General features: G+C 37.2%; 1 long non-coding RNA gene and 1 pseudogene across 1 annotated transcript; both read left to right on the forward strand.

Moving 5' to 3' along the window:
- The first annotated feature begins 3,626 nt into the window (after window positions 1-3,626).
- LOC107586214 (short transient receptor potential channel 7-like) lies at window positions 3,627-16,850 on the forward strand (annotated as a pseudogene).
- A 138-nt stretch (window positions 16,851-16,988) lies between these two features.
- On the forward strand, window positions 16,989-17,692 carry LOC107586216 (uncharacterized). Its single transcript, XR_001609326.1, has 2 exons — window positions 16,989-17,099; window positions 17,600-17,692. It is a non-coding gene; the product is annotated as an uncharacterized lncRNA (long non-coding RNA).
- Window positions 17,693-18,959: the final 1,267 nt, after the last annotated feature.

Here is an 18,959-nt window from a genome sequence, read left to right on the forward strand (position 1 = left end):
TTTAAATTGTAATAATATTTCACAATATTGCTGTTTTACTGTATTTTTGATAAAAACAAATGCAGCCTTTTGAATAGCAGTGTGTGACTTTATAAATTTTGAATAGCAGTGTGTGTGGGGTAAGTTGTCACACTGGAACTTGCCGTTAAACAGCCAGTTTTACCCTTTTCAGCTATTTTTAAACAGTAACACAGTTATGAATAAGAAATCAGAATTGTAAAAGCAAAAATGCAGGTGACATACAATAAGAATGAATACTCCCAAACTCTGTAATAATTATCTTCCAATGCCATTGACCTTTTCAATTCCCAGTACATTTTGTGAGCATGCCTCATCTGATTTTGAAGTATATGCTTCAGCTGCTGGAGAAAATCGTCCTCTTATGACTCAGCAAGTAAACATTGTGTGAAATGACAGGTTACTCCAGGCTGCTGCACAGCCTTGTGTGCCATTAATGGTTTTTCTCTCAACAGCTGCAGAGAGGAAGCAACACTCATGTGGCATTTCAGAGAGCCCTATGTTATGGGCTCATTTGTTCAGAGACACTAAAGCTTTTTATATCACTATTTTTTTTTTCTTTTTCCGTTTTTCAGGGAACTGCTACACGCTTCTGTGAATGTGGATAGGCCAGATTTTGTGTAGATGAAATCACATGTGAGTAACAACAGTGGTCCTCTGGTATGTTTTATTTATTTTTAAACGTGATATTGATAAAAAAAAAATACCAGCTCTCCCCCATATATAAATATGTACAAGTTTTTGAGAGGCTAGGGAGCAGAAGATGAATGTGTACATATTAATAGAAGTTGCAGCTTGTGCCTGGAGTGGCCTTTTTTTTCTGTCACTCCTCTTTTGGAAGAACAGGTGTATCTTGTACCTTTGCTTCACCCAAGGACTATTGAGTCACTTGGGTGATGGTTGCATCAGTAATCCCTGTTGCTAGTTTAACAACAAACTCCAAAATACACAGCAAAAAAAAAAAAAACATCCGGCCATTCTCCAAATGGCCTATCCTCTGTTGGGTAAGTAAGTAATAATAATAATAATAATAATAATACAGTCTGTGCTTGCCATTCATGCACATTTGTTATTCTTTTTTTTTACATTTAGATAAAAAAGCAAGACAAACGTTTTAGGTCTGTGGGAAATATTTAAAGATTTTAAATGGAAAATAAACATTGACTAATATTACTTTTTACATGCACATTACTAGGATCAAAAATAAAATAAACAATAATATTTTTAAATATTATTAAAAAAAAGTTCTATTTGAATATATTTTAAAATGTGATTTATTCTTGTGATGCAAAGCTGAATTTTCAGCATCATTACTCCAGTCTTTAGTGCATGATCCATCAGAAATCATTCTGATATGCTGATTAAAATTTTAGTAAAATTTAGTATATATGCTACTGATTAAGTTTGTAGTATATATACTAAAATATGTAAATATATGACGTTCTTGATCAATTATAAATGGTAAAATGATACACATAAAAACAAATTGTATTGAAAATAGAATTTTGTAAATTCTTAGGAAAAAGTGCAAAGTAGAATTATAAATTGTCTACTAGGCTGGAATACACTACACGACTAGGCATCAAAAACTTGCTGACTTTGTAAATAGTTACAGAGCAAAAACTGGGCATCATACACTCAATGATTGAGGATCACACACCATCAGACTTTCAAGTCATTTCGAACAAAACAAACTTGTTGCTGGGACGCGTGAAAAATGTAAACAATGTGTGTTCTAAAATCAGCTGAAAATATCAAACATGTTTGATATCCTCTAAATGGATGGAATCATAATCTGAAGCTAAAACAATTGGAGTATGTGACTATATACACGATTTTATATGAAATCCTCAACTCAGATCTGTAGACTGGCTTTGACTTTCGGCAACTAGTCAGCTTGCCCAGACTGCAAAAATCTGGGCAAAAGTTGTGTAGTGCATTCCAGAAGAAGAAGAATCACGTCTAAAATATTTAAATGAAACATTTAAACATTTTCAAAAATGGGGATTAAACAGACACAGTACAAAGTTTTTTTATTTTATTTCCAATTTTTATATATATATTTTGATATATAGTTATTAAAAACTACAATGACAGAAAAGTTCCCCAGCTGAACCCTGTGTAAATCCAGTTGTGTATTGGAGGAGCTGAAAGCAATAAATCTATCAGTGACAAGATTACAGCTGTGCTGGTTGTTATAAAACACTCTCTCTGTCTTTCTCTCTCACTGTTTGTCATTCATTCAACCAACAGTGAGAAAAATCCTGCTTTCTCTCTTGTAATGTCCTCTTCCTCTCTTCATCTCATCTCACCCACACTTCTATCCCAACATCTGCTGAATGAGATTATACTGCAACATCTCTTCTCTGATTGACACCTCTATTTCCCCAAAGGCAGAATAATCTTAGAGATACTGTCTGAGCAGCACATTGTACCTGTGGGGAAAGACATAGGCAAACTCAGCTATTCATTACACAATATCGATCAGTCCTGGACTGAGATTATTTGCGGTTAACACATGATTTGATGGGATGTAATAAAGCATTTGGATTCTCTGTGTTGTACATGGAGATTTTTGCTTTCGTTTCTTTGCTTTTTGAGAAATCTGATCATCAGTTGGCTTCATCTCAGTCCCTTTGAATTTAAAACTCTGACATCAAACAATTAAGTTTGCGAGTCATATGAGATGAGATGAGATGAGATGAGATGAGATGAGATGAGATGGGCCAGACCTCAGAGAAAGATCTCACATGAAGCCTTTGATGAGCATCAAAGCACCTCAACAGGTGATCCACTGCAGTCCATCCAACAGCTGCTCTGTGTTTAGCATGGAGGGGTTTCCATGTCTTTAATGTAGTAGTAATGCAATAACATAATGTAATGAAAGTAGTATTATAAATAAATTAAATCAACATATAAAGATAAAAAGAAAATTGGAAGAAATATTAAAATATAAATATTAAAAATAAAGTACAACATTTTGTTTTACAATTATAATTTGTGTGTGTGTGTGTGTGTATAGGCTAGCTCTATATATATTGACCCGCCCATAGACAGCAAGGGTACTACCACGATCAACGTCCAGAAACGTAGCAAGGAGATCGGTAAAATAATCCATGTGACATCAGGGGTTCAACCGTAATATTACGAAGCTACAAGAATACTTTTTGTGCCTAACAGAAAAAAAAACTACTTTATTCAACAATCCGTCTCCTCTGCGTCACCCTAGTGCCATTTTGGAGAGTATCCACTGAATGCAAACAGCGTATGTTGTTCTGTGTCAGCTGCACCACACTGATACGTTGTTTTCATTCAAATCAAAGCACAAACAACATAAAAAACATATCCGCGTGGCGCAGCTGACACAAAACGTTCAGTGGATTCAGTGTGTTCAGTGGATACTCTCCAATGCTACTCTACTTGCTACGTTTCTGGACGTTGATCATGGTAGTACCCTTGCTGTCTATGGGAGGGTCAGATTCCATCAAAAATATCTTAATTTGTGTTCTGAAGATGAACGGAGGCCTTACGGGTTTGGAACGACATGAGGGTGAGTAATTAATGACAGAATTTTCCTTTTTGGGTTAACTATCCCTTTAAGCAGGTGTATGACTCTGCCTGGTACTCTGATAGAAAACGACCCCAGCAAGAGTTAGCAGATCTTCATGAAGTCGAGGGCTCCAGACATGAGTTTGGCCATCACGCGCACAGGTTATTCGACAGCGACGATGATATGGACTATCACGTGCACCATCACTGGCATCCTCATGAGAGCAACTCATATTATTCGTGAGTTGGCTATAGAACATTACTTATTCAGTTGTCATCATGTGTAACATTGAAAAGTTGGATTAAAAATTACTGCGTTCACAAGATTGTATAATCTACACAAATAATGTTTTCATATAATTGAACTGCGTTTGGATTAAGTTGGCGTGCGTTTCGTGTGATTTTGCAGTAAATGTATTAATTTATTATTTATTTAAAGGCCTCTTTTTTCCTGTGTTCATAGATTAGCTTTACATCAGTATAGGAAAGAAAAACTCTAAATGTAACCATAACTGAAACTAAATAAAAATATATTTATTGCTAATAGTTATTTTTATGCATTTTGAAAGATCATGTGACACATAAGCCAGCGTAATGGCTGCTGAAATTTCGACTTTTCCATCATATATTACATTTGAAAATATATATAAAAATAGAAATGTTATTCTAAATGTAATAATATGCTATTATTATGTTTATTATTAATAGTTATTTGCATTTGATTTTATTTAAAATAATGCCAAGTCTTTCAAGAAAATTATAAGTTAAGGAAAAATCATTGCAGATTCAGGTTGTTTTTAACCAGTTAAGTTATTTACGATAACAGTAACAGTCTAAGATTGATGAATTTAATTTCAAACAGAGAAACAAATAATAAATGTCACTGCAAGTTGTTAGACTTGCTCATTTAAAGAGCACTTAAAGGAATAGTTCACCACAAAATGAAAATTCTATCGTTTACTCACCCTCATGACGTCCCAGACGAATATGACTTTCTTTCTTCAGGTGAAAACAAAGATTTTTAGAAAAATAGCCCATCTCTGTGAGTCCATATAATGCAAGTGTATGATGGAGCCAGTTGGGCCCAAATGGGCCCCAGGTGATGAATCAGTGTTTTCCGAAGCAAAATGTGTGTGTAAAAAAAAATACTAATATTTTAAACCTTTTAAAACTCTAAACCACTGTTTCCGGCCAGCTGCCATATGCATTTTAATGTGTTCACTTCTGATGTAAATGTCAGCATGTTGTGAAGCGTGATGTGTGAGGAAGTGCATTCCCTCCCAACATCATAGCAAATGTAAAAAAAATTGTTTATGCAGTTCTAGATATAAATATAGACACAAATATTGAGTAATGAGAGCAACAGAGCAAAGTGTGAGTCGCAGAAGAATCTTGTGAAAGAGCAGTAAAATCTTCTTGGCCTTCTCATGAATGAATATTGCAGTTATTAGATTGACACATTTCACATAAACCATATTGAAACATAAATTATTTATCCTGTTTATTTCAATCTAGTTTAATTTCAGGGCTATCGACAGATACATTTGCAAGCTTCCGATTCTTTGTCCCCTGTGCTCTGCAAAAACTGATCAGTAAAGATTTAGCGGTGGAACAAAATGCCATTTTGCACACTACAGAATTGCAATGTTTGATTTATCATGTTGCAAAGCAAGAAATTAGTTTTATTCTAAGTGACACCCACAATTGTGATCCGTTACACAGTACAATTTGCGCTGAGGTTTTTGCAAAATGGAATAAAATTAGATTTCATCCTTTGCTGTCTACCTGGCTTTTGTTTGAATATAACCTGTTTACGATTAAACTAATTCAGCGTCTTTGAAGCCTCTTTAAGTTCAAGGGAAATTGACACTACAAAGCAGCTCTGATTTATTTAATAAAGCAAATGAATGAAGTCCTGAGGTGAAGATCACGCTATAATATGATGTTAGGAACATCTGTTGTTAGAGGTTTCTGTAATGAGCTGAAGCTCTAGTAAAGGATGCGTGTAATTAGAAGTCCATCTGCATTGATCTCATTGACCACTGCTGTAATTTATGGTCTTGTACTGTACTGTAAAGTAGAGCTGTGCAATTAATCGCATGCAATTTTAATGAGAGCCGGTTCCGTGATTGGTAGTAAATCACCATCACCTGCTTTCAGATGGAGCGACATTTACTACACAGAGCCATAGTTCACTGACAAGCTAGGCAATATCGCATTCATAATTGCAGATGAATCCCATTCGATTATGAACACGATATTGCCTAGCTTGTCAGTGAACTACGGCTCTGTTTATTAAATGCCACTCCATCTGAAAGCAGGTGATGGCGATTTACTACCATCACGGAACCGGCTTTACTGACGAGATGAGCTTGACAATCGCATGCGATTAATTGCACAGCCCTACAGTAAAGTCATGCAGTGTTTGGTTGATTCAAGGAGGTAATACCTGGAAAAAGCTAACATTCACACTAAGTGTTTTGTCTTAAAATCGAATTTATTCAAAACTATATTAAAATGCAATGCAATACACATAACATCTTGAATATTCTTCTGTGATGATGGTGATTTTAATTTCAGTACTAAAATTCAACTTGATATTTTTTGAGGGGCATAAAGTCAGAAATGTCGTTGTAAATGTCATAATGAAGGCGAAAAGTTTCATTAAAAGGATTAAATAACCCTTATTAAATAGATTTGAATAAACTTTTATTAATAAAATGCTTTTCACCGCTTAGAAAAAAACGTTTGACTGCAAAATAAAAGTCTTGTGGTCCAACCAACATGTAAAAACATGCAGGGGGGGGCATTAAACAGGAAATTATATCATAGAGAAGAAAGGATAGCCCCTGCAGACCCTCATGATTGTGTGTCAAGGTCATTTATTAAAATTTTGTAATTTATTTAAAATATATTTTAAAACACTCACAAATATTCAAGATGAGAGCAAATTTTTTTATTTTTAAACCACAGGACATTTTTAGTCGTTATATATTTATTAATATTTCTATGAACTTGGCGTGTGTGTTTTAAACTAGATTTTTATAAGATTTGTTCTTTTATTTATAATGAACACTCTTATTTATCATTGTTGCCTCCCCATAACTTTAAATATTAGCCACTAGAGGTGTAACAGTACACACGTTTTGACGTCACGGTTCAGTATGGTTTTGGTACGAATATGTGTACCGTTACACCACTATTAGCCACATATTTATAATTTTCATTGTCTGTCAGTAGAGAAATATGTTTTTTAGCCACCTGGTAGTTACAACATCTACTTACATCTACGACCCAGCCAGACTCTCTCCAAGGCTGCATTTACTTATTAAAAAATACAGTAAAAACAATAAAATTATAAAATATTATTACAATTCTATTTAGTTTTCTATTTTAATATATTTCAAACTGTATTATATTCTTGTGATAGAAAAACTAAATTTTCAGCAGTCATTACTCGAGTCTTCAGTGTCACATGTTCCTTCAGAAATCATAATATGTTGATTTGGTGCTCAAAGTTGGGCTGCTTTATATTTAATAACATTTGGGATTCTTGATATTATTATTTGGGCTGCTATATATTTTTGTGGAGACAGTGTTTCAGGATTCTCTGATGAATAGAAGGTTTAAAAGAATTTATGTGAAATATATAATATTTTTTATATTTAACAATATAAATGTCTTCACTGTCACTTTTTAATAATCTTATCTAAAAATCTGAGTGTATATATCAGCAATGCATCGTCATTCTCTAGGTTTTGCAGGTTTGAGGCCATTCAGCGCAGACACACCACCTTGAGAGAGAAGTGCCGCAGGCAGGCCGTTCGTGGCCCCGCGTACATGTTTAGCGAGGGAGGCACCAGTCTGACTGAAGAAGAGGAGCGTTTCTTAGATGCCACAGAGTACAGAAACATCCCTGTGGTCCATAAGATGCTTGAGGAGTCCAATACTCTGAATGTTAACTGTCTGGACTACATGGGCAAGAATGCATTGCAGCTTGCTGTAGAGAATGATCACTTGAAGGTCACAGAACTGTTGCTGAAGAAAGAAGGGCTAGCGTGAGTGGGTGATGCCCTGCTTTTAGCCATCAGCAAAGGCTACGTGCGGATAGTGGAGGCCATCGTGGCCCATCCGGCATTCGAAGGCGGGCTCCGCCTGACTCTGAGTCCCCTGGAGCAACAGCTACGAGATGACGACTTCTACACATACGATGAGGATGGGACTCACTTTTCCCAGGACGTCACCCCTATGATCCTGGCGGCCCACTGTAAGGAGTACGAGATTGTGCAAATTTTGTTACTCAAGGGGGCTTGCATTGAGAAACCCCACAACTATTTCTGCAAGTGCAGCGAGTGTGCAGAGAAACAGAAGCAGGATTCTTTCAGCCGCTCACAATTGAGGATGAACACCTATAAAGGCCTCGCCAGCGCTGCCTATCTGTCACTGTCTAGTGAAGACCCCGTGCTCACAGCGCTGGAGCTCAGCAATGAGCTGGCACAACTCGCCAACATCGAGACTGAATTTAAGGTGAGGAGGTGCACAGAAGCGCTCAAAAAAGTGCCCAAAAAAAAAGCACACACACACAAGATATGTCACTCAGATTCACAAACTGGAGTTTGTGGTGATCCACTTAAATAAAAATGACAGCATACATCTGTATATTTTGTGTATACAGACCCATATTGTTTGAGAAAATATTAAAGGGACAGTTCATTAAAAAAATGAAAATTCGCCCTCATGTCATTCCAAACCTGTGTGACTTTCATTTTTCGCTTCTGTGGGACATTAAAGAAGATATTTTGAAAAATGTATCTGTTTTTGTTTGTTTGTTACCTACATTCTTCAAAATATTTTATTTTGTGTTCCACAGAAGAAAGAAAGTCATACAGGTTTGAAACCATTTTTTTTTAATAATTAACTTTTTTTTCATAATTCTGAGATAAAAATTATGACGACATATTCTGAAATCCTGAGATAAAAAGACTTTAATGACATAAATCATAATAATGATATTATATTTATAATATAACTATGTATTGACAAGAAAAGTCATAATTATTATAAAAAGTCAAAATGTTTGTCAGTTTTAACCTTTTGTTATAATGCCATAATTATGACTTCTTATCTCATGATTTCAACTTTATTTATTTATTTTGAAGCTGTTTTTGTCCTAAAACCATAATTAATTAAACTATTAATTGACTTCTATCAGAGGTTCAGATGTCAGATATATAAATTTATATAAATAAAATAATAGTCATTTATATTGTGATTCCCCTTCAGGAACTCGAGTTGCGTCGAAGTCGCTTTGGGAACGCCCCTGCGTGACCGCGTTCTGAAGCACGTGTCAAATCCGTCCAATGGAGCAGCGAGACGTCACCAGCGGGGTGACGCAAGCACCAGAAAGCATAAAAGCACATCCAGCAGAGCGCAAACCAGCTTCTGCTCTTCAGTAGTGATCTGTGTATGTGTCTGTCTATTTACTGTTGTCTGTCCGCACAAGCACTCATATATATATAAAACAATGAGAAAGTCTATGGCGAGCGAACGGCATTACAAACGCCGTGTTTCTCCCTGCCCATGATATCTGGCGGCGGAGGATACACACGATATGTGTGTCGTTTGTTTAGGAGCGGAGCATGCACGGTCAGCTTTCGAGCAGCTGATTGTCATCACTGCGAGTTACTCTCGCTGCGTATGCTCTGCTCCCGCCTGGCTGTGTTTGATGAGAGCGGCCAGGCTCGCGATACCGCTGGCAGCGGTCCCGCTGTTGCCGAGGCACAGTGCAGACTGTTGTCATGGGGATCGCGGGTGGATTTAGCGGAGGGATCCGAGACGGGCTCGTCCTTTTCTCGGTCCTCACCCGCTAGATCCGCGGCTCTCTCTCTCACGGTTCGGAAGCCAGCGCTGCGGTTTCTTCCCCTAAACGCCAAGAAGAGTGTTCTTTCTCCACTACAGAGAACCACTTATTTAGGCGTGATGTTTACTCAACCTCGATGGAGGCACGTCTGTCTCCTGCTCGAATCGAGTCAATCCTCACGAGAGTCACGAGACTAAGAGAAGGCCAGTCACTCACTTTCAAACAGTTTCTGAGGCTGTTGGGCCTGATGGCAGCGGCGTCCAACGTGATACCTTTTGGCCTGCTGTACATGAGACCCTTGCAGTGGTGGCTCAGAACCAAAGGATTTTCCCCGAGGGGGAATCCGCTTTGCATGATCAAGGTCACGCGGCGATGCTTACGTGCCTTAGACATGTGGAAGAAACGTTGGTTCCTGGTTCAAGGCCCGACGTTAGGGGCTCCTTGTCGTCGCATAATGCTAACGACGGATGCCTCTCTCACGGGCTGGGAAGCGGTCATGAGTGGCCGCTCTGCCCAGGGTCTGTGGGAAGGCCATCATCTCTTTTGGGCACATCAACTGCCGGGAAATGCTGGCCGTGTTTCGACCTCTGACACACTTCCTTCCAGACCTAAGGGGGCATCATGTGTTTGTCTGCACAGACAACACATCGGTGGTCTCCTACATCAATCGGCAGGGGGGTCTGCGTTCGCGCCCCTTCTACAAGCTGGTTCTTGGACTTGGTGTCCCTCCTCGACAGCTCTCCGCTGGAGATTCCGATCAGGAGGGACCTCCTCCCATAAATTAAATATAAAACTATACATATATACAAATTTTATTTAAAATATATAACTATCTAAAATTTGGTAAATCTCGTGCAAGCCAACCCTACATTTTTTTTTTTTTTATGTATGTACAATGCGTTTAATCACTATGAATCCTTATGTACTTTGTGCACAATACAAACTATTTTAAGGCACTCTCATGATTATTGCAAAGCACAGCTTCTCAGTTAATCTAGGAAGTGTCCAATCGTGAAAAGTGTGCTCATGGCTCTATAATGAGCTGCTTCTCTCTGAAAGAAACATCTACGCTCATTTGAGCTCACAGACCAGCAGATTATTCCACACGAATACCAATTTCCCACCCTTGAGATTACCCTCATTATAAATTAGAGGCTGTTCGATGACAGTTTCTGGTTCAGTAGAATCTCTACACAACATTTTTCCAAAAAGAAAACGTTTCTCCAGAGAGCTTCACACGCTTCAGCGATGTGTGTTGTTTTATATTTAACTATGTCAGGGAAAAGTTCTTCCCTGAAAGTCACTCTGGGGAAATATCTAATCGGGAGTTCTCAAATCCAGACAGTTTTTCTCTTATTGTGGTTAGTGAGCTATTAATTGAAACTGCTCCATCGAGAGATTCCTGTAATCACCCCGTTATTATTCTTTCATCACTGTTTTTCTCTACAGACGATCACATTGGCAGTTGTAATGGCGTGTCAGTGATTCCACATAAAATGTTTGTTCTCCTAAACCACTGCGATGCTATAATTAGCAGAATGGGCTTCTCTTGAGTGCCTCCATTAGGTACATTTCTGTTTGCAAACATCAATCAGACTTCCATTTGGAGGTGCGACATGGGATTTTCATGAATTCACACACATCCATGTCTTTCACAGCAGAGTGTTCACTGTTCGCTAGATGCAATTTGGGTCCCATTTGGAGTGAATTCTTTTTTACAAGTGATTAATAGCCCGTCTGAAGTCACAATACTGTCACTCTGTTTTGTTTCAGAATGACTACAGGAAGCTCTCCATGAAGTGTAAAGACATTGTGGTTGGCATTCTGGATCTGTGCAGAAACACAGAGGAAGTGGAGGCCATTTTGAATGGAGATGTGGACCAGAGCCTCCCGAGCGAACACCACTGGCCCTGCCTTAGGCCAAACTGGCCTTTAAGTAGGAAGTCAAGAAGGTACAGGGAAATGATTTATAGACTAAAGTGGAATGGTTTCCCAAGACAATGTTTAATTCAATGATATCCCTACAGTTTGTGGCTCATCCAAACTGCCAGCTGCAGTTACTGACGCTGTGGTATGAGAATCTATCAGGCCTTAGGCAACAATCAATCAGTGTGAAGTTTTGGACAGTGCTGGGAGTGATGGTGGGCCTTCCATTTCTTGCCATTGCATATTGGATTATGCCCTGCAGCAAGGTACATCATCATCATTCAGAATCAATTCATTTAATAACACTGGGCAGACTTCTCTTTTCTTTCATTGTTTAATGTATATCTGCATTTGATCTTTTCTCCAGGTGGGCCAGGTTCTCCGCAGTCCCTTCATGAAGTTTGTAGCTCACGCCGTCTCATTCAGCCTCTTCCTGGGTCTTCTGGTTCTCAGTGCCTCTGACCGCTTCGCAGGAGTCAAAAACCTTCCTAACGAGACCATCACTGATCATCCTCTGCAAATCTTTCGCATTAAAACCACTCAGTTGTCGTGGACAGAGATGTTAATAATGGAATGGGTGCTGGGTGAGTACCAGTCAAGCATGAGCTGCAGATCGTTGTTAGATTATAGGAAACCTTGTATCAAAAAGAGTGTCAATAAAATAAATATTTTAAAAAGTAGTACTGTTTACACCTTGAATATAAGTGAGTGCACAGTTTTCACATTTGCCGTTGCTCTGCAAAATATCATTGACAAAATCCAATCATTCAAATAGGAATCAGTGCGACTGGGAGTTTTGCGTGAGTGCACAAGATTTCGCTCACTTTCAAGTTGGTCATGCAAAATCGCCACGTTGAACCACAGAAACCTGCTTGGTTTGATAGTGACTTCTGTGCTTCATACAGCTCTACACTTTTCGATGAAATTTTGCTAATGTGACTGCACCTTAAATTATTATTTTAATAAAAAATGTTTTGAAATAAACTTTTAAAATTTGTTTATATTTTTCACTTACCATGAATTGTTAATGCATAAATATAATTCACTTTTTTATATATATATATATATATATATATATATATATATATAAATAGGTCTGAACATTCATTTTAAATCATGTCATTGACATGATTTTTCAGGTCAAGTCAAGTCGCCTTAAAGGGTTAGTTCACCCAAAAATTTAAATTCTGTCATTAATTACTCACCCTCATGTCATTTCAAATGCGTAAGATCTTCGTTTATCTTTGGAACACTAATTAAGATATTTTTGATGGAATCTGAGAGCTGTAAACAGCGAATGCTATTCGGTGTCAGCTGCATCACGCCGGATCTCTTTCCTACGTTGTTGTGATTTGACTTGAACGAAAACAGCGTATCCGTGTGACGCAGCTGACACAGAACAGCATATGTTGTTTACGTCCAGCGAAAACTCTACAAAATGGTGTTACAGTGTGACGTGGATGAGACGAATTGTTGAATAAACAATTTTTAGCTCTCAGATTCCATCAAAAATATCTTAATTTGTGTTCCGAAGATGAACGAAGGTCTTACGCGTTTGAAACGACATGAGGGTGAGTAATCAATGACAGAATTTTCATTTTTGGGTGAACGATCCCTTTAATTTATATAGCACTTTCTCTACAATACAGATGGTGTCAAAGTAGCTTTACAGTGTTAAACAGGACAATAATGTTTCAAAAATGCCAACAAAATTAAATTCTGCTGTAAAGCAGCTCTAAAAAGAGCACAATATAAACAGTCAGTTGTTCAGTTAAAGTCAGTTCATTGTTGATTCAGTTCAGTTTAATAACTGTGTAAATTATGGAATGAGTTCAGATCATCTATAAAGCAGCTCTGTTGAAAACAGTGATGTCATCATCCAGCTCTCATTTAATAATGAACAATCTCATCAGTTCTCATCCAGTAGTGTCTTGTGCAATCAAGTCAATAACATTAAAGGGATAGTTCACCCAAAAATGAAAATTACCTCATGATTTACTTCACCCTCAAGCCATCCTAGGTGTATATGACTTTCTTCTTTCAGACAAATACAATTGGAGTTATATTTAAAAATGTCCTGACTCTTCCAAGCTTTATAATGGCAGTGAATGGGTGTTATTTTTCAATAGTCCAAAAGAAATCCAATAAAGTGCATCCATAATAAAAAAAAGTGTCCCACACGGCTCCGTGGGCTTAATAAAGGCCTTCTGAAGTGAATCGATGCATTTCTGTAAGGAAATATCCATATTTAAAACTTTATAAATGTAATCTCTAGCTTACACTAACTGTTGTATGTACGTACGTTCACAATAGAACGCCATTCCAATGGATGATGTATGGCGTAGCGTAAGGTCTAGTGAGAATATGCTAGTCTTGCAATAACCAAGATTTTGTTTTCAGGAGCAAAGGAAGCAAAGTTTATTTTGTTTAGCAAAGGATAACCAGTCTCCTCTTGGCTTATATCGAAATCCTCCAACATTTTTCTTTACAAACCCTCGTTTGTACTTCTAATTTGTGAACAGTGAACATTAATAATAAGAAGAAATGTTTCTTGAGCAGCAGATTAGAATGATTTCTGAAAGATCACGTGACACTGAAGACTAAGAATAATCTAGAATAAATTACTAAATATTTCAAGCATGATAAATGAACCCTATTTCTTTTCTTCGATTTTCCTGATCAGGAATGACCTGGACGGAGTGTAAGGAGGCTTGGGATGATGGGCCACGAGAATACATCATGCATTTGTGGAATGTGTTAGACTTCGGCATGCTGTCGGTTTTCGTGGTGTCATTCACTGCACGGTTCATGGCTTTCATGCGAGCCTCCCATGCACAGCTATATGTGGATTTGCACGTGACTAATGCAGACTTGGTCAATGGCTCATTACCAGAAGACGTGGCCTACTTCACTTACGGTATGTTGCAAAAATAAAGAATCTGTATATTAAAAAAAAATACAAATCTAAAGTGAACTGTGACATAATGTATAAAAGACCAGAAGGCCTGTTTCTGCTCTCAATCAAATGCTTATACATGCTGCACAGACTTTCTTGCAGCTGTCTGAAATGAAACATAATGCTGCCATCAAGTGGTAACACAAAAAAGTGCTTCCTCTCTCTCAGCCAGGAACAAGTGGCTTCCCTCAGATCCTCAGCTCAACTCTGAGGGCTTGTACTCCATCGCTGTGGTGCTCAGTTTCTCACGTATCGCCTGTTCTGCCGGCCAATGAGAGTTTCGGACCCCTACAAATATCTCTTGGGCGCACTGTGAAGGATATTTTTTAATTCATGGTCATCTTCATCATGGTCTTCCTTGCCTTCATGATCGGCATGTTTAATTTGTATTCCTACTACTTGGGAGCTAAATACAACCCTGCTTTTACAACGTAAGTCCAAAAAAGTTACAATGACAATTATTATATTTAAGATTTACTTGTTAAAGGGATAGGTCACAAACAAACAAATACATAAATAAAAATGTATAAATAAATGAATAAATCTATCATTTATTCCCCATCGTTTTGTTACAGATTAGCAGCTTTTACAAATTTCTCATGTGAAACACAAAAGTAGATGTTTTGCAGAATGTTCAGGCTCCTCTTTTGTGACCATGGCTGTCAAGCTCAACAAAAGGCAAACACATGATAAAAGTACAAAACAATTAGTCTATTTGACTCATAAACCATTCAAAGGTTTGGGGTCAGTTCTTTTTTCCCCCCAAGAAATGAATTATTTTATTCAACAAGGACACATTAAATTGCACAAATGTGACGGTAAACATATTTATGTTACAAACGATTTCTATTTCAGATAAATGTTGTGTATGAACTTTCTATTCATCAAAGAATCTTGCAAAAGAATGTATAGCAGTTTCCACAAAAAATATCCGGCAGCACAACTGTTTTCAACACTGATAATAATAAGAAATGTTACAGCAAATCAGCATATTAGAATGATTTCTGAAGGACCATGTGTCACTGAAGACTGAAATAATGGCTGCTGACAATACAGCTTTGCATCACAGGAATAAATTACATTTTAAAATATATTCCAATAGAAAAACTGTTATTTTAAATTGTAATAATACTTCAAAATAATGCTGTTTTTACTGTATTTTTCATCAAATAAACGCAGCCATGGTGAGCATAACAGTGACCAAGAACAGTACAAAAAATCTTACAGGCTCCAAATAGTGTATAATAAATGTGTGTGAGGAATAATGAGATTTAAGCCAAAAATATTCCTCTCAGCTCTCAAATTAATGTCTTACATTTTGGTGTTTGAAAAGAGCAGCTCAAGACAGTAGTTTTTGTGTTCCACCAATGAAAGTAAGTTTTGCATTTTACATTTCACATACTGTATATGTCTGTTGCAGGGTAGAGGAAAGCTTTAAAACGCTGTTCTGGTCCATCTTTGGTTTATCTGGGGTGATCTCTGTGGTCTTGAAGTATGATCATAAGCTCATTGAGAACATTGGTTATGTGATATATGGGGTCTATAATGTCACAATGGTGGTGGTCCTGCTCAACATGCTCATAGCCATGATTAACCACTCATACCAGGAAATTGAGGTGAGACTAATGTACTTTTGCAAAAAAAATATAATACTCAAAAGGATAATTTGTCATAAACATGGTTATATTTGTGTGTGTGAGAACAGGAGGACGCTGATGTAGAATGGAAGTTTGCTCGTGCAAAGCTGAGGCTCTCCTGTTTTGATGAAGGCAGCACTCTTCCACCCCCCTTTATGCAAGGCCAGGGTTTGTAGCAACAGCAGCCAGCAGGATGTGGGAATGGCCGATTCACGCTCTAAGGTGAGAGGTCAGATCAAATTGTTCAAATGTAGAAATCACAGTTTGTAATTTTGATATCTTTTCAGCTTCATCGGTTTCGACCGTACCACGCACAAGAGGGATTCACAGTTAGAATTCCCATCAAACACCCCACAAGATATCAGGTTTACTGATTAATTGTTTATCCAAACTTGTTAATGTACAGGAATCATCAGGCAAAACCTCATTCTAAGCCTTCTTTCTCTCATAGAAACTCATGAAGCGTCTCATCAAGCGGTATGTCCTGAAAGCCCAAATTGACAGTGAAAGTGATGAGATCAATGAAGGTAAGACTCATTTATTAATCCGTTAGTGTCTCTTTTGTGATTTACTTAGGCCCTAAACACATTTTTTTGATAGATGTTGATCTAGTATATGTCAAGCGATAAACTGTTCAAGTGTTAAAAATGGCTGTAACTGTGATTTTGGAGCCAAGTTTTACTTGAAACCAGTTAAGCCCTTGTTTTCATGTGGCTTTTCTTCTCAGGGTGAGTTGAAAGAAATCAAGCAGGACATTTCCAGCCTCCGCTACGAGCTCCTGGAGGAAAATCACAGACCACTGAAGAACTTGCTGAACTGATTCAGGAGCTTGGAGACAAACTCAGCAAAGGAACCAAGAGACCATGAAAAATGAACTCTTGTGATTGTAGTTGAAAGTGTCCTAGGCCGAGTCTAGAGCTGCTGAAATATTTAGTTTAGACAAACTTTAAAGTCTCTTTATACTCTTAATCTCTTTTATACATTTGTGAGGAATGATGTGTGGTTGCCTTTTGGGCAGTGCTTGAAGTGGAAAAAAGAAGTGTACAGCAATGGCGGATGGTGGAGCCGCTCAATAGTTCCCGGAAGTTAGCGCTCATACTATCAGCGCCGTAGAGATGCAGCAGAAGAGACCGCTGTGATGAACTTTTAAAAGGTATGACATTTCTAGAACAAAATAGTATATTATATTAACAGCTAATTACCCTGTGCATTAAAACAGAGATTATTCCTCACTTAATTAGTAGATTTACAGGATGTCATTCATTCTCTTCATGCAGTTTCATCCATCGTTGTGTAATTAAGGCTTTTAAAAGTGATTTTGCTGGTGAGGAGTTACTTAATAGACTTGGATATATTGCAAAGGATGCGATGGACCCAAGTGAGAATGAAAAGTTTGAAATAGGCGAGCAGTTTTCATTTCAGAATCATGCTATGCTAAATTTCCAAAAAAGGTATTATATACCACTATATTATATTATATATATCACAGTAAATCTATACATTATTACTGTATTTTATGCTTAAATGTCTTAGCTACTAAAGAAGTACTGCGTTGAAGGAACAGACGGAGCAGTGATGCCACAGGACTGCAATGTGATGGAGCATCACTTAACCATTTCTCCTGTTTTTTTTCCTTCGCTATCTTGCTTTCAGAACAAGAACCACCTGAAGACTCCCTGTAAAGAGACATCACCCTCACAATGAGTCTCTTCACTGGTTTTGGCAAGTCTTTTCCTGCTCTTTGTGTCTTTATGAAAAAGTGCCAGTTCCCTAGTATGATTACATCACATTTTGTTGGTGTAATCTATAGATAGCTCCTGCTGACTATATCCAGCCTTTTACGAAGACTTCAGATGACCCAACACCTGTGAAGAGATGACGCCAACCCTTGAGAGGACTTCAGATGAAGCTGACTCTGAATAAACATACAAAACGGCTACATTTTCCTTGCATTGTAATCAACATGATCACATCATGTAACCATTGCTTTAATTTGTTCATTCTTTCTGTATATATTTAACTGTTTCTGAATACATGATGTTACGTAACTGCATGATTTGTATAGCCTAATTTTAGAAAATTTCTGCCATATGAACATTACTTTGGCACAGATACACCTGTTAACAGAACTCTTATTTGTAATTTAGAAACATTCATTTTCTATAAAGATGCATCATTTTTTTCTCCTCTCCAGATCAGTAGGGAAACCATACATTCACACTCCTTTCTGTGAGTGACTGGAGCACTCCCATGCAGCACACAGCAAACTATAGTGGAGACTGTTCAAGGACAACATGTTTTTTATTATTATAAATGTATAAATCGATTGCTGTAATTAAGTGCATAACAAAAGTCAACATACATAAAATATATGATTAATTGTGTAAAAATGTTTTAAATTGGAATATACTACAAATATATTTTTATATATTAATAACTGAGGGGTGCACACGAATCAAAAACATTAAACAAGATTAGTTTTCACTTAATAAAATATCTTCATTTATTTGGAATGAATTTTCTAAGACAACAAACTTAACATTTGCCATGAGATTAGTAAAACGACAATGAACCGGTATATTTGTGATTGAACTTGACTAACAAGCAAGTTGTAAGAACACACACACACATATATAATTATATTTATATAGCGAGGCTGAAGTTACCTTGGCAGAAGACCACGATGTCGTTTATATAGCAAACACGGACTTTTAACATGGTAACTTCAGCCTAAAATATGTTAACAAGGCAGGTAAGGATAGCTGACCACATTAATCCTCAAATATTAGAGGATTTTATATTTTAAAAACAACACTAATATAACTACATATATATACTACTGATACATTATTTTATAAATAATGTAAAATAATTATTTTATTGTCTACTAATTACCAAAAATCACTTCTGTCTCTCCAACTCAATGTATTTCAATTGCCCGCTATGAACTTCCTGGAACTATTTGAGGTCTACGTGAATCACGTGACGATCGAGCGTTTTGGACTTCCGTTGA

This window comes from Sinocyclocheilus grahami, unplaced genomic scaffold, assembly GCF_001515645.1.
Source record: "Sinocyclocheilus grahami isolate Dianchi unplaced genomic scaffold, SAMN03320097.WGS_v1.1 scaffold78.1, whole genome shotgun sequence".
Classification (NCBI taxonomy): domain Eukaryota; kingdom Metazoa; phylum Chordata; class Actinopteri; order Cypriniformes; family Cyprinidae; genus Sinocyclocheilus; species Sinocyclocheilus grahami.